Source organism: Hippichthys cyanospilos, chromosome 9 (assembly GCF_059441005.1).
Source record: "Hippichthys cyanospilos isolate Australia breed blue-spotted pipefish chromosome 9, RoL_Hcya_1.0, whole genome shotgun sequence".
NCBI classification, from domain to species: domain Eukaryota; kingdom Metazoa; phylum Chordata; class Actinopteri; order Syngnathiformes; family Syngnathidae; genus Hippichthys; species Hippichthys cyanospilos.
Window position 1 is genome coordinate 7,475,550 of NC_142377.1, and position 12,147 is coordinate 7,487,696.

General features: G+C 39.7%; 1 protein-coding gene across 2 annotated transcripts in view; it reads left to right on the plus strand.

Moving 5' to 3' along the window:
- Window positions 1–12,147, plus strand: part of cdh4 (cadherin 4, type 1, R-cadherin (retinal)) — a 196,335-nt gene that overhangs the window by 6,521 nt on the left and 177,667 nt on the right. The window lies entirely within an intron of this gene.

Below are 12,147 nucleotides of genomic sequence, written 5' to 3' on the forward strand. Positions count from 1 at the left end.
CTTTTTTTTTAACCTTATCTCTCAAACACACCTGATTCAAATTATTAGGATTATTTTCAAGCTCCTACAGAGCCTACTAAGAAGCTAATCCTTTGAATCAGGTGTGTTGATGAGAGAAAACCTAAAAACATGGTGTGGAACTCCAGTCCTCGAGGGCCGGTATCCTGCATGTTTTCTACCCTCTCTCAAACACACATATTGCGTACATATCGGTAAGTTATATGTTAATTGTGGGTTAAGTTAAGAGTATTTCAATTTCCCCACATTGCCAGCGGTCAGTGAAGGCCTCGCCAGTGTAACGTAGAATGCGCTTGAAGCAGTTGTTTTTCCTTTTCATCACGACGCAGCAAACCGTAAATCCGGAAAAAAAAATAAAAAACTTGAGAACTAAAAATCCATTTGGGACTGTATGATTTACACACCACAATTTTGGGGGTTTTGGTTTCTCATGCATTCATATTTTTATGCATTGATTTTTGAAAAAAAAACAAAAAACAAAAAACATAGTGAGACGATTTCTATTACCAAGCATGCAAAAAATGTCATGAATCCAGAGGACTGTTAGAACAGATTTAGAGGACGGTAAAATGAGGCAAATGGGCTCGGTCCTTTTATTTTCTCTCATATCTGAAGAAGATGAGGTGTCTTCCACACTGGCCTCATCCCAATGCTTTTGATTTATCGCCTTTTAACCGCGCTTTTATTAACTGCCTCAGCGTTCTGCAGGGTGAAAAAAAAAACATGCGCCGTACAGTAGGAGATAATTTTAAGTAGGATCATGCCCCAGACAGCTAAACACTTCACGATGCTTTTCCTATTGTTTTGTCCCGTCTGTTGAAGTTGCTCCCACCAAATGACCCCAATTAGACGAGGCAAGGAAAATCTGGCGAGGAGCCATATCTACTTTGCAGCAGCCCAGCGTTGGGCTCCAAACCAAGCGAAAGGTCTTCCGTGATTACAATAATTCCCCAAATATCAACGCACCATTGTACAAGAGCATCCTTCATTTTAGGGTCAAATTTCGGTATTTTCTACGTTACCGTTTATAGGACACTGTCAATTCTTCAGATTTTCTTGTGTTCATATCTGTAAGTCATATATTGGTTGCGGTTTAAGAGAAGTGTCTTTCAGATTTCCCCGCATTGTCAGCGGTCAGTGAACACCTCGCCAGTGGAACGTCGAATGCACTTTCAGCAGTGTTTTCTTTTTTTCGCGACGCGGTTCGAGTTCGTTTTGGCAAAGTTACCCAAAGTTGCGTACCATTCGTTTTCCAAGGAAATCTTAATTTTAGGGTTGAATCTTTGTATTTTCTTATACTGTGTAGAAGACGCACCAACCGTGGCAAAAATGTAAACACTACAGCAAAACAGAATAAATATCAACTTTGTCAATTCTTCATATTTTCTCATGTTTATATCCAAAAGTTATATGTTTGTTGCGGGCTAAGTGTGTTTTAGATTTCCCACATTGTGAGCAGTCAGTGAACGCCTCACCAGTGTACCAAATGAGCTCCAAGCAGTTGTTTTTCCTTTTCTTTGCGACGCAGCTCGAGTTCTTTTTGCCAAAAAAACCCAAAGCTTCACACCATGCGTTTTCCACCAATTTAATGATTGTGTGTATTTGCCAAAAGACCGCATTAATAAACGAGTCAAATTGAATACCTTTCCATGTTCTTCAACCAGTCCACGCAGCTCCAAACTTTGTCACAAAATCAGCTGGGGACATCGCAACCTTTCCGTGTTAGTAATATTCCTGTTGGTTGTCTGCTCGCTTCTTTAATTAAAAATAATGCCGTAACAATCTCAGCTAACACGAGCCGCTGTTAGCTGCAACAGGCGCTGTCAGGTAACAGCCAAATGACGCCCGCCTTCTCGCTCGTCGGTAACAATTGTAAGCAAGAATACGTCCGATATAAAAATGCGCATTTATGCGTCAAAACTCCTCCTTCCTAAAATAGTGTCATAAAAATTTTTATAATTTTTAAGTTACAGTTTAAGGATGCACCAAAACTTTTGGCCTTTATTTTTGGGGAAAAAAGCGCGTCTTATATTTGGGGAATTAACGGTATGTCCGGTCCCGACGGTTCTGTGTGTGCGTCAAAGAAGGTCGGGGGGAGGGATTAGGTTTCTATGCATGTGATAAGCGGGATGCCATTTTGCCTTTGACTCTTGTCCTTCAGAGAGTGTTTCATCTCTGCAGCCAGGACCAGCGGTCTGCAGTCAGGCGATAGAATACGGGTAGAGATGATGAGCCACATCATTCCTCTTCATCTTACAAGCCGTCGTACGGAACCGGCCGGCGTTACTTCATTCCTCCCGCGGCGACCATCCAATTTTTGCGGTTGCTTTCTCTGTCAAATTTGGGTTGTTGAAATAACTGTTTTGTGGATGTTCTGACAGGCAAGTAGATTTCTTCACTGATGCTTGGACCATTGGTTGGAAATGTTTGCTGGTAAAATTTGGTTGCGGAATAAAGTGAACTGTAGGTCGGGCTTCAGAATTGAATTGATTTCTTCAATCGTTATCATGATTTGACTCCTTGTGCAGTATTTTGATCTATTTTTTGGATCATTTTCTTTCACATCATTTTTGCAGTATTTTAGCCAAGTGATGACACAATTTTGGTAGTATGATAACTAAGTGGTTGTGCTATGTTGAACTTTGACATGTCACCATCTGGGTGAAATTTCAGCTCCAAAGAGTCTGCTTTCAATGCTTTCCCTATGATGTGAAATGCCTTTGAAGTACAGATAGAAGAATTAGACAAAGTAAGGGCCCATATCATGATATTTGAAACTTTCCACAGTGAAGAATATGTATCTAAATTAAAAAAAGTTAATTATAGACAAAGCTAAAAATGTCTACAAAAGTGGACCAGACCTTCAAATGCCACAATGAAGTGTTAAGTAACTAATTTTTGTGTCACATATATCCATAAATACCTAAATTTTCTCTGGTTTTGGAGCTTGTGTTGCTCCAATGGGCACACGCTGACTTTCGCCTTAATTTTGTATCGTATGCACTCATTTTTGACCTGCAGCTCTTTAACATTTTAAGTACTGTCAACTTTCTTTAAAAGTAAACTGTTAGATGAGATTCAATAAATCCACATTATAAAAGACCCCCCAAAAAAAAGATGACTACCTGACTGTTGCACTCCTCCGAGTACGCGTAGCTTTCCCAACAAAATGGATGCGAGCTAATAGCGCTCTAAACGCTGACCTTCAAATGGAGGTAAATGCAGCCTCCAGCCTGCATCTGCAAAAGGCTGCGTGGGAAATCATAAAGCAATTATATGAAAAAAAGGGCAAAAACTAGGTAGCTCCGTTGGTGCCAAAAGTACCGTCGTTGGCAAGGGGAACGAGGACCGCGCTGAAGAGGAAATTAGAGGCGTAATAGTTCATTAAATGGGATAAATGTGTTTTTCTTTCATGTGTCTTGGAAACAGATTATATAGCTTGTTTTTTTTTAATCAGGTCAGCACAAATGATTATGTTATATCAATTGATGTGAATAAGTCGCCGCGTGTGTTAAGGTAAAGTTTTTTTGCGATTGATCAATAGCGCTAACCTTCAATCAATTTTGCTTTTGTGCTCTGCATCTCGCCTCATGCGAACGATCGGTGGCCTTGATTAAGACTCCATTGGATTTTTTTTTGTTACGGAAACAAATCACGTTCCCACGAGGAGACCTCTATGTCACCTTTTCCGCTCTAAATGTAACCCCGCAATCTTCCAGTTCATTACCAGAGATTCTTACTCTCGCGTCTCAGACTAAAGGATTTACATGCATCTAAATATAAATCGGCTTTTCTGGATAACGTGTTTTTTCTTTCGCTTCGATGATTCACAATCCTTTCTGTATGACCTCCTGTTGCAATGCTGACTGTTGTCTCATTGGATTGGTAATTATTAGCCTAACAGGTGCAGTTTACTCCGTTTTTTAAAGACGACAGAAAATTTGATTTCACATTAACGTTTACAGTGGTACCTCTACTTACGAATCTATCTATCTATCTATCTATCTATCTATCTATCTATCTATCTATCTATCTATCTATCTATCTATCTATCTATCTATCTATCTATCTATCTATCTATCTATCTATCTATCTATCTATCTATCTATCTAGATAGTTCATTAGCTAGCTAGCTAATCCATCTATCTATCCATCTATCTATCTGTCCATCCGTCCATCCATCTATCTGTCCGTCCATCCATCCATCCATCCATCTATTTATCTGTCATCCATCCATCCATCTATCCATCTATCTATCTGTCTAGTTCAGTAGCTAGCTACTTCAGTTGCTAGCTAGCTAGCTGGCTAGCTAATCTATCTATCTATCTATCTATCTATCTATCTATCTATCTATCTATCTATCTATCTATCTATCTATCTATCTATCTATCTATCTATCTATCTATCTATCATCCATCCATCCATCCATCCATCCACCCATCCATCCAGTGGAGCAGTTTTCCTTCCTTCCCCCAGCCTTTATTGGAGAGTCGCTAACTCCAAGTGACAGATAGCTTTGCGCTTTATTGATGAGCTATGGCCACAGTCTTTTGACCTTGTGCTGTCACATGACCTGACACGTTCCGTAGGGCCACCGTATCCTTAGCCCTTCGACACCGGAAGAGATGAGAAACAGGGCCCGATCAAAATGATTTACTTCAGGCCCGACTGGACTCTCTTAGCTGCTGCTAAATTCATCTCTGGAGAGCCGTGATGTAGAAAATTCCACCGTGCAACCGTCGCCTTCTTTCTGTTCCATCTGCCTTAATTAAAAGTCAAAATATCAAAATGCCCAAAAAGTCTTTGTACTACAAACGCTTGCGCTCTACCCCCATATTTTCGAACATATTTTGCATACATGCAAAAAACATCCTTTTTTAATGTATTAATGCATGTGGAGTTGGTGCGTTTGTTTGTATTTGCGTTTATTGGCAGCACTTGATTCTAAATGGAGAAATTAAAGGATTATAAAGCAGCAGAGTAATCCAGCCGTCAATCTTGAAGCTAATTAGTAAGCAATGCAGAGGAATGCATCTGAGGAAGCCACACAGCGTACCAAGAGGGGCAGACACAAACTCTATACTGCTTCCATTTGCCATTAACTCATTCAATCCCAAAAACGTATATATACGTCTCTACAGAGTCCTGACATTCAAACCCAAGCACTCATTTACAGTATTTTGTTTTCAAGTTTTTGTAGAAGAAAGCGCCATTTAAAAAAAAGAAATCCACAAACTATTTTTAAAACAACAAAACAATGTATTTTAATTGCGATTTGATGAAGAATAAATGCAAGTTTAATATTTAATTGAATCATAATTATATCCTTTTAAACTCTTGATTCATCTTTGCATTGATCCAAACAGTTTTTTAATGCCATCAAGAAGTATTTTCCCCGTTCTTCAGAGCGTGCTTTCCACAAATCATTTTATTCTTAATTTCTAATTTTCTGTTTTTAAAGTTTGACTGACTTATTTGATTGTTTTGTTGACATTCCCTTTAGCATAGCTCCATCTATGGGATGCATAGTGAAACCCCAGCTTCTATTCCATGCGACTTATAATGCAGTGCTCCCTATATATTAAAATAGATTAAAAATAGGCCATTCATTCAAGGTGCGCTTGACAATCCGGTGCGCCTTATAGAGCGGAAAATAAGGTACTATTCAAACACAGACAGTAATTTTGATAACCAATTATAATCCTTTGTGATATTTTAATATGCTCGTCATGGGGTTTGTTTCCAAGCTTTTAGGGCTTGAGCATTACGATGGGCCCCCTCTCCATGTTTTTTTTCCAAAAATCTCATAATAGTACCATAATGCGCTGCAAATGGAACTTGCGCCTGCTGCTTTTACTCTCATCTCATCCCTTTTGAACCGATTTCTTCAAAACAGACTTTTCGGAAAAACAAAATGTGACTGACTTGCTTGATTTATATTAATGGACACAGACTTTTGTGTTTGTGATTCACACAAGGAACACAGGAAATGTTTTTTTTTGTAGCAGAACCCAAGAAGCAAAAGTTAAAAGCAAGCTTTGACCTTGGCCTTGATGTGACTTCCTCCAAAATGACTGTCAGAAAAAAGTCACTCATCGGACTTTTTAACCCCTTACTTACTATGTGATACGATTTTCTCCATAAAGTGACAGAATTGCATGAAATACATATGGAAAATAATCATCACGTTAACGATACCCACAAATCATAGAGCATTTTGTGTTTTTTTTCTTCATGAGGAAGCCTGGAAATTGCAAAAGAGAATACGTGGAGACAACCTACATTTCTGATTGAAATACCAATCAATAGAGTCCTCGTTTTTGCTGCCAATATGCGTTTGCTGGAACACAACGGCGGCATCGATCTTGACTTCAGAGGAATCTGTTTTTCCCTCCTGTCTTGTTTTGTCGCTTTCTGTGCCTCCCTTTCACTCTCATTCTCCGACTTGTCTATCGTCTTTGTAAGCCTCCGAGCTTTTCAGATAAGAATAATAGCGCGGCGAAATCGCGGAGAAGAGAAGCATGGAGGTGGGGGGGGGGGGCTTCCTCTGACAGTGTTTACGCTCTGCACCACGTCGGGAAGACAGAAGAGAGCATCTTACTAACTCTGGCCTCTGGGAATAGGTTCCATCTGATTGCTGTAAACAAAACTTTAGCTTAGGTAGAAACTAGAAATTGACAGTATGCTTTTTGCAGGGCCAATACCGATAGATAATGCCAATACAGTGTTTGACGGGGACCAAAAAACCCCTGCGAAAAGTAACCAATCCAGCCCTCATTGGTCGATGTTGCGCCGATAGTCAATCGCGTTTCTTGTAGGAGCGCCCGCGGCTGATTGTCTCACTAAGGAGATGCCTCCATCTCATACGCGCAGTGGGAGAAATAAAAGCCAAAAACATCGGCAGCTCCCTGTTTCCGTACGATATCAGCACGAATAATCGTAATTCGTTTTTCCATAATCACCCCGCACTCCTGTCGTTGACACATGACGTGATAATAAACTATCCCAGGAATTCCACTGAATCAGCTCTTCCTTTGGCTCAGGCCAGATTGTAAAGGTTTGAATTATGCTGTGGTATTAAAATATGATGACGCTGACACAAGACTCATCCTTTCATTTTGACCCCCCGCGAACGTCAAGAAGCTTCACTATCGGTGGACGGATGTCATCAGCGTCATGCTGAGTGAACCGCCGAGCATGTCGTTGCCATCAAGGACATGCCGCAATCGTTCTATTCAGCCTTTGAATTTTGAATAGAATTTAGTCTACCCAGTCATCCATCTTCTTCCTTATTTGACACAAGCACTTTTGCACACTTTTTTTTTAGCATTGAAAGCCCGAGCCTTTAGCACAAAGCACAAATGTCACCAGCTATCAGAGATATGCGCGGATGTTCATGTATTATGCCGACGCTACTTTGTTCCACATGCTGTAGGGCCCAAGGATTTACAACGGTCTGCAAATGTACCAGCACCTAGCCCACAACACGTTAATGAGCTCTACAGAGTCTCAACGTGAACCAAGCTCGAAAGAGTATCGCTTAAGGATGGTGTATATGTAGCTGGGGATCGTGCAGACGGACGGTAAACGACTCCAGTTTGCCCTATCTCCTATACGTGCTTGTTTTTTTTTTTTGTTTCGTAAAAAAATAGGTGTCTAATAACTTGTCAATCACAAACCGGAGATTTACATCTTCACTCTACTCTATTTTCCGAAGAGAAATATTTATTTTTTTCTGATTGGAAAGAATCAACATAACACTGACCCTCTCTGATTGTTAGAATACTGCAACAACAAAATAGTAACATGATTGTGTTTACTGATGGACAGTGGTGGCGAGTACATTAGCAGTACAAACTCAAAGTCAATAATTGTCCTCTGGTGGCTTGTCAAAAACAAACAAATAGATAAGACACACTGGACTATAAACTGCAGCGTTCAAAGCGTAAAAAAAACATGTGCCTTACGATTCGAAATTTACACTACTTTTGTACTTAGTTAATTTTATACCATCTGTTATTAAACCTCCGTATTTTAGCCAAACACTTTGAGTAGTCATTGGGACTACATTAATGGCTCATTCATGGCCAAAAAATGATTTCATATATATATATATATATATATATATATATATATATATATATATATATATATATATATATATATATATATATATATATATATATATATATGCAGGATTACGTTTTTTGGCCGTGAATGAGCCATTAAAGTAGTCCCAGTGACGCATAATAATTTGATGGTTTGATACTATAGGAAGTCAAAGAGAAAAATGCAAATCAAGCTGTGAATCACCACAAGGAATCAGAAAGGGCAAAAAAATATGCATGTATGGTGGGTGGCCCGTTGCCCCGCAGAGTAGCGCTAGGCATTCAAGCAGGTCATTTACTCTCCATTTTATAATAGTACCTTTAGAGGCTTGTTCAAAGCTTTATCCTCTGGTTAGAATTCAGATGGCTCCATTTGAAAGGAATACAGCATGTTAAGCCAGTAACCTGTGTCTCGCCAATCAAAACGCTGACACCAGGAAGCTCAGGCGCAAATTGATGTGTTCAAAACGCGACGCTCCCGCAATCTCTCGGCTTTTACCAAACGCGGACGACGACCGCCGTCGCGCTACTGCGAGGCGTATTTCATTTAATGCACGTGTCAATTCTGACTTGTCATATTCAGGATGAGCCTTGATGCTCAAGTGCTTTACACGGCCATAAATTTGATGCTATGTTTAACCGAGCTGTAAATCTTCCGACGCTCAATTTAAAAGAACAACATCCCGGGGATTCTTACGGGGCGCAATTTCAAGATGGAGTCCAGTCTATCGAATAGGCGCGTGGCCAATGTGCCAGATTATTGCATGAAAGTGGAGACGGCGTAAAATCACATGAAATGCTTCGTACCCTGGTGACACAGCGTTGAGGTGGTTAGCAAAGCTACGTTAGCATCACTTAATGCTAAATGCCTGCGGGTTGGTCTGCCAATTTAGGTAGTTGGTTTTCAAAATAATACATTATTCTCGATGAAAGAAGCGAGCAGATTGAACCGACATCCGAATCCATCCTTTTTCACGCACAGGAATATGACTAAAACAGAGAGGTTAGGATGTCTCCAGCTGATTCAATTAAGAGTGGCAAGGTATGGAGCCGAGTGCACCGGTTAGAGAACACCGAAAGGTATTTGACTCGTTTTTAATTGTGGTCTTTTGGCATATACACACAATCATGAACGTAATGGAACACAGATGGTGTGCAACTTCGAGTATTCATGGCAAAATGAACTGGAGCTGCGTTGTAAGGAGAAAAATAAAAAATAAAACGCTTTGAGTGTCACCGTTACACTGGCGCTGCGTTCACTGACCGCTTACAATGTGGGGAATCTGAAACACACTCTACCTGCAACAAATATATTATTTAAAGATATGAACACAAGAAAATTTCTAGAAATTAGGAAGAAGCTGTCGTTTTGACATTGTTGCCAACATGTGGGTGTATCTTATACTCGAAAATTCCAGAATTTGAACCCCGAATTAAGGGTCCGTCCTCTATATATATTTGGGGAATTACGGTATATCCTATAAATACACATAACGACTAAATCAAGCCTTCTACAGCAGGGGTGAGAAAAAAACAAAAAAAAATAGCCAGAACGCTTCTCCTGTGAATACACTTAGTGTTTAGTGCGCGCTTCATTTTGCTTTGAAAATGTTCTTTTAATCACTAACTCCCCCAAGAGTCGTTATTATGCAGAAGCCACACAAACTTGACACAGCATCTCAACGTTTGAACCGCAACCAACTACAAGCAGGGAGAATGTGCTGCCAAATTTGAATATGATTCAAATAAAACGCATTTTTATCCGTCTGATTTTTGGACAGAAGGCTTCATCTTGCTACCATCTCACACACACGCACACGCAGGCACACGCACGCCGGTTTATGCACTGGTGTCATTCAAATTGTTCGGAGAGAAGAAGTTAGCTGCTGACTTAATGAACTCTTTTCCTCTTTTACCTTCTCTGTGTCTTCAACCGCTGACTTTTAGCTCCAATTTGCAGTCTCGCTGTTGCTGTCTTTACAGCTTCAGCGTATGCAGCCTGAAGCTCTTTCTGAACTTATCTACACACTCTAGAGATTGGATACCCCAATTCGATGGAGAAGATGAGGAGAAGATGTTGACAAGTGTCTATCCATTTTTCCCAAACATTTACTGCATGGTATACAGCGAATCACCTTTTGCAGCCCCGCGGTTTTATTATTTTTTTAATCAAGATTTGCACAGTGATGGGAAAATGAAGCTTCATGAAGTACCTGTGTCGTTTCACTCCTCTATATGGTGCGCTTGGTTTAAAAAAAAATACTAGCGCAGGGGAAATGTGTTCAATTTCCCCTGCTACTATGAGTCAAGAACGCCATCTGGAGGGGTCAAAAAATATCACAAGGGCTTCACGAAGCTTCGTCTGTCCATTACTATGTTTGACTTTTGAGATTGTTACTCAAAGAGAGAAACAATGTTAATGTCAGTCCTAGAAAATTATAATCTGTGGGGAAAGGGGGTTTTAACATGGACAAGTAGACAAAAAAAAAAAAAAAAATAAAAAATAAATAAATATATATATATATATATATATATATATATATATATATATATATATATATATATATATATATATATATATATATATATATATATATATATATATAAGTAAATGATTAAATCAATCTCTACTTTGCGACTTTTGACTTAACGCGGGTATTTTTTGGAGCGTAATCCCCATGATAAACGAGGGAGCGCCGCATATCAAGATGCGGATAAATTTTGCTTCTCTTTGCATCCTCCTCCTATTTTCAATAATTTTTACCGCACACAGCCATAAGTCAGAGCCCTTGCAGGCTGCATTCTAAATACCGTCAAGGCTGGAGGCAAAGCAACATGAATTTTAATGAATTATTAAAGAGGATTATTTATTTACTTCCTCCGCACCCTGAGCCACCTAACTGCCAAAGTATTTTTTTGAACCTGTGGCAAATTTGTATGCATAATTTATCCTGCTGGCTGAATATTTTCTTTAGGCTGTCTTCTTTAGTCATTTCTCAGTGCACCTATGGGAATCATCCCGGCGGACTTTTGCTGTAAGGCTAATGGACTTTGATTGTACATTCCGTTGCCTTCAATGGGCTCCGAGAAGCCGTTGCTTCCCAAATGACAATTAGCGTGGTTTGTTTTGCGGCGATTGTGCGGTGCACCTGAATAGGATTTGGCTGCGCTTAAAATGACGACGTTGTGGTTTAGCGAGTGGTATTGTTCTGGTCCTGGTGGGTGACTTGCTGCCAAGCGTGTGCGTGTGCGGGTGTGTGTCAGACTATATTGGCGGTGAGTGAAAGGGATGAATAAGCGAATGGAGAACAGGAGAGCTGCCAGCTTGCGAGAGTCTGACGCACTGCAGATGAACCGAGCTTCCATCCATTCACATGGAGCTCGTGGTGGTGCAGTGACACTTTCACCTCTGCGTGTGTGTGTGTGTGTGTGTATGTGTGTGTGTGTGTGTTACTTTTTGTGTGTAGTATAATCCAGAGGCAGGTGAGGGGTGAAAACGACGAAAGGTGTGGGATTGATTCGTGGGAGCGGCAAAGTTGTCTTTTACAGTCAGAAATGTAAATCAAGCAGTGTATAATTTAAAAAAATGTATTTTTTTAAACATATTTTGGTTTGTTAATTATTTATATATTTGTTTTGTTTCTTCAAAGTTTGAATCGTACCGTATTTTCTGCTTTAAAAGATGCACCTTCAAAGAATGGCCTATTATAAATCTATTTTCATATATATGGTGCATCGCATTATAAGGCGCATAGAATAGAAGCTAGAGTAGTGGCTGGGGTTGCGTTATGCATCCACTAGATGGAGCTGCGCTAAAGGGAATTAAAACTAAACAATCAGATAACTCAGTGAAACATTTCAATCAGAAATTAAGAATGAAGATGATTTATGGAAAGTACTATCTGAAGAATGGGAAAAAAATACCTCTTGATTGCTTTAATAGAGTATTTCGATCGGTTGTCAACTCATTTTTATAGTTGGCCACGTTGTAGTTATAGTAATGTAAATAAATAAAGTGCAC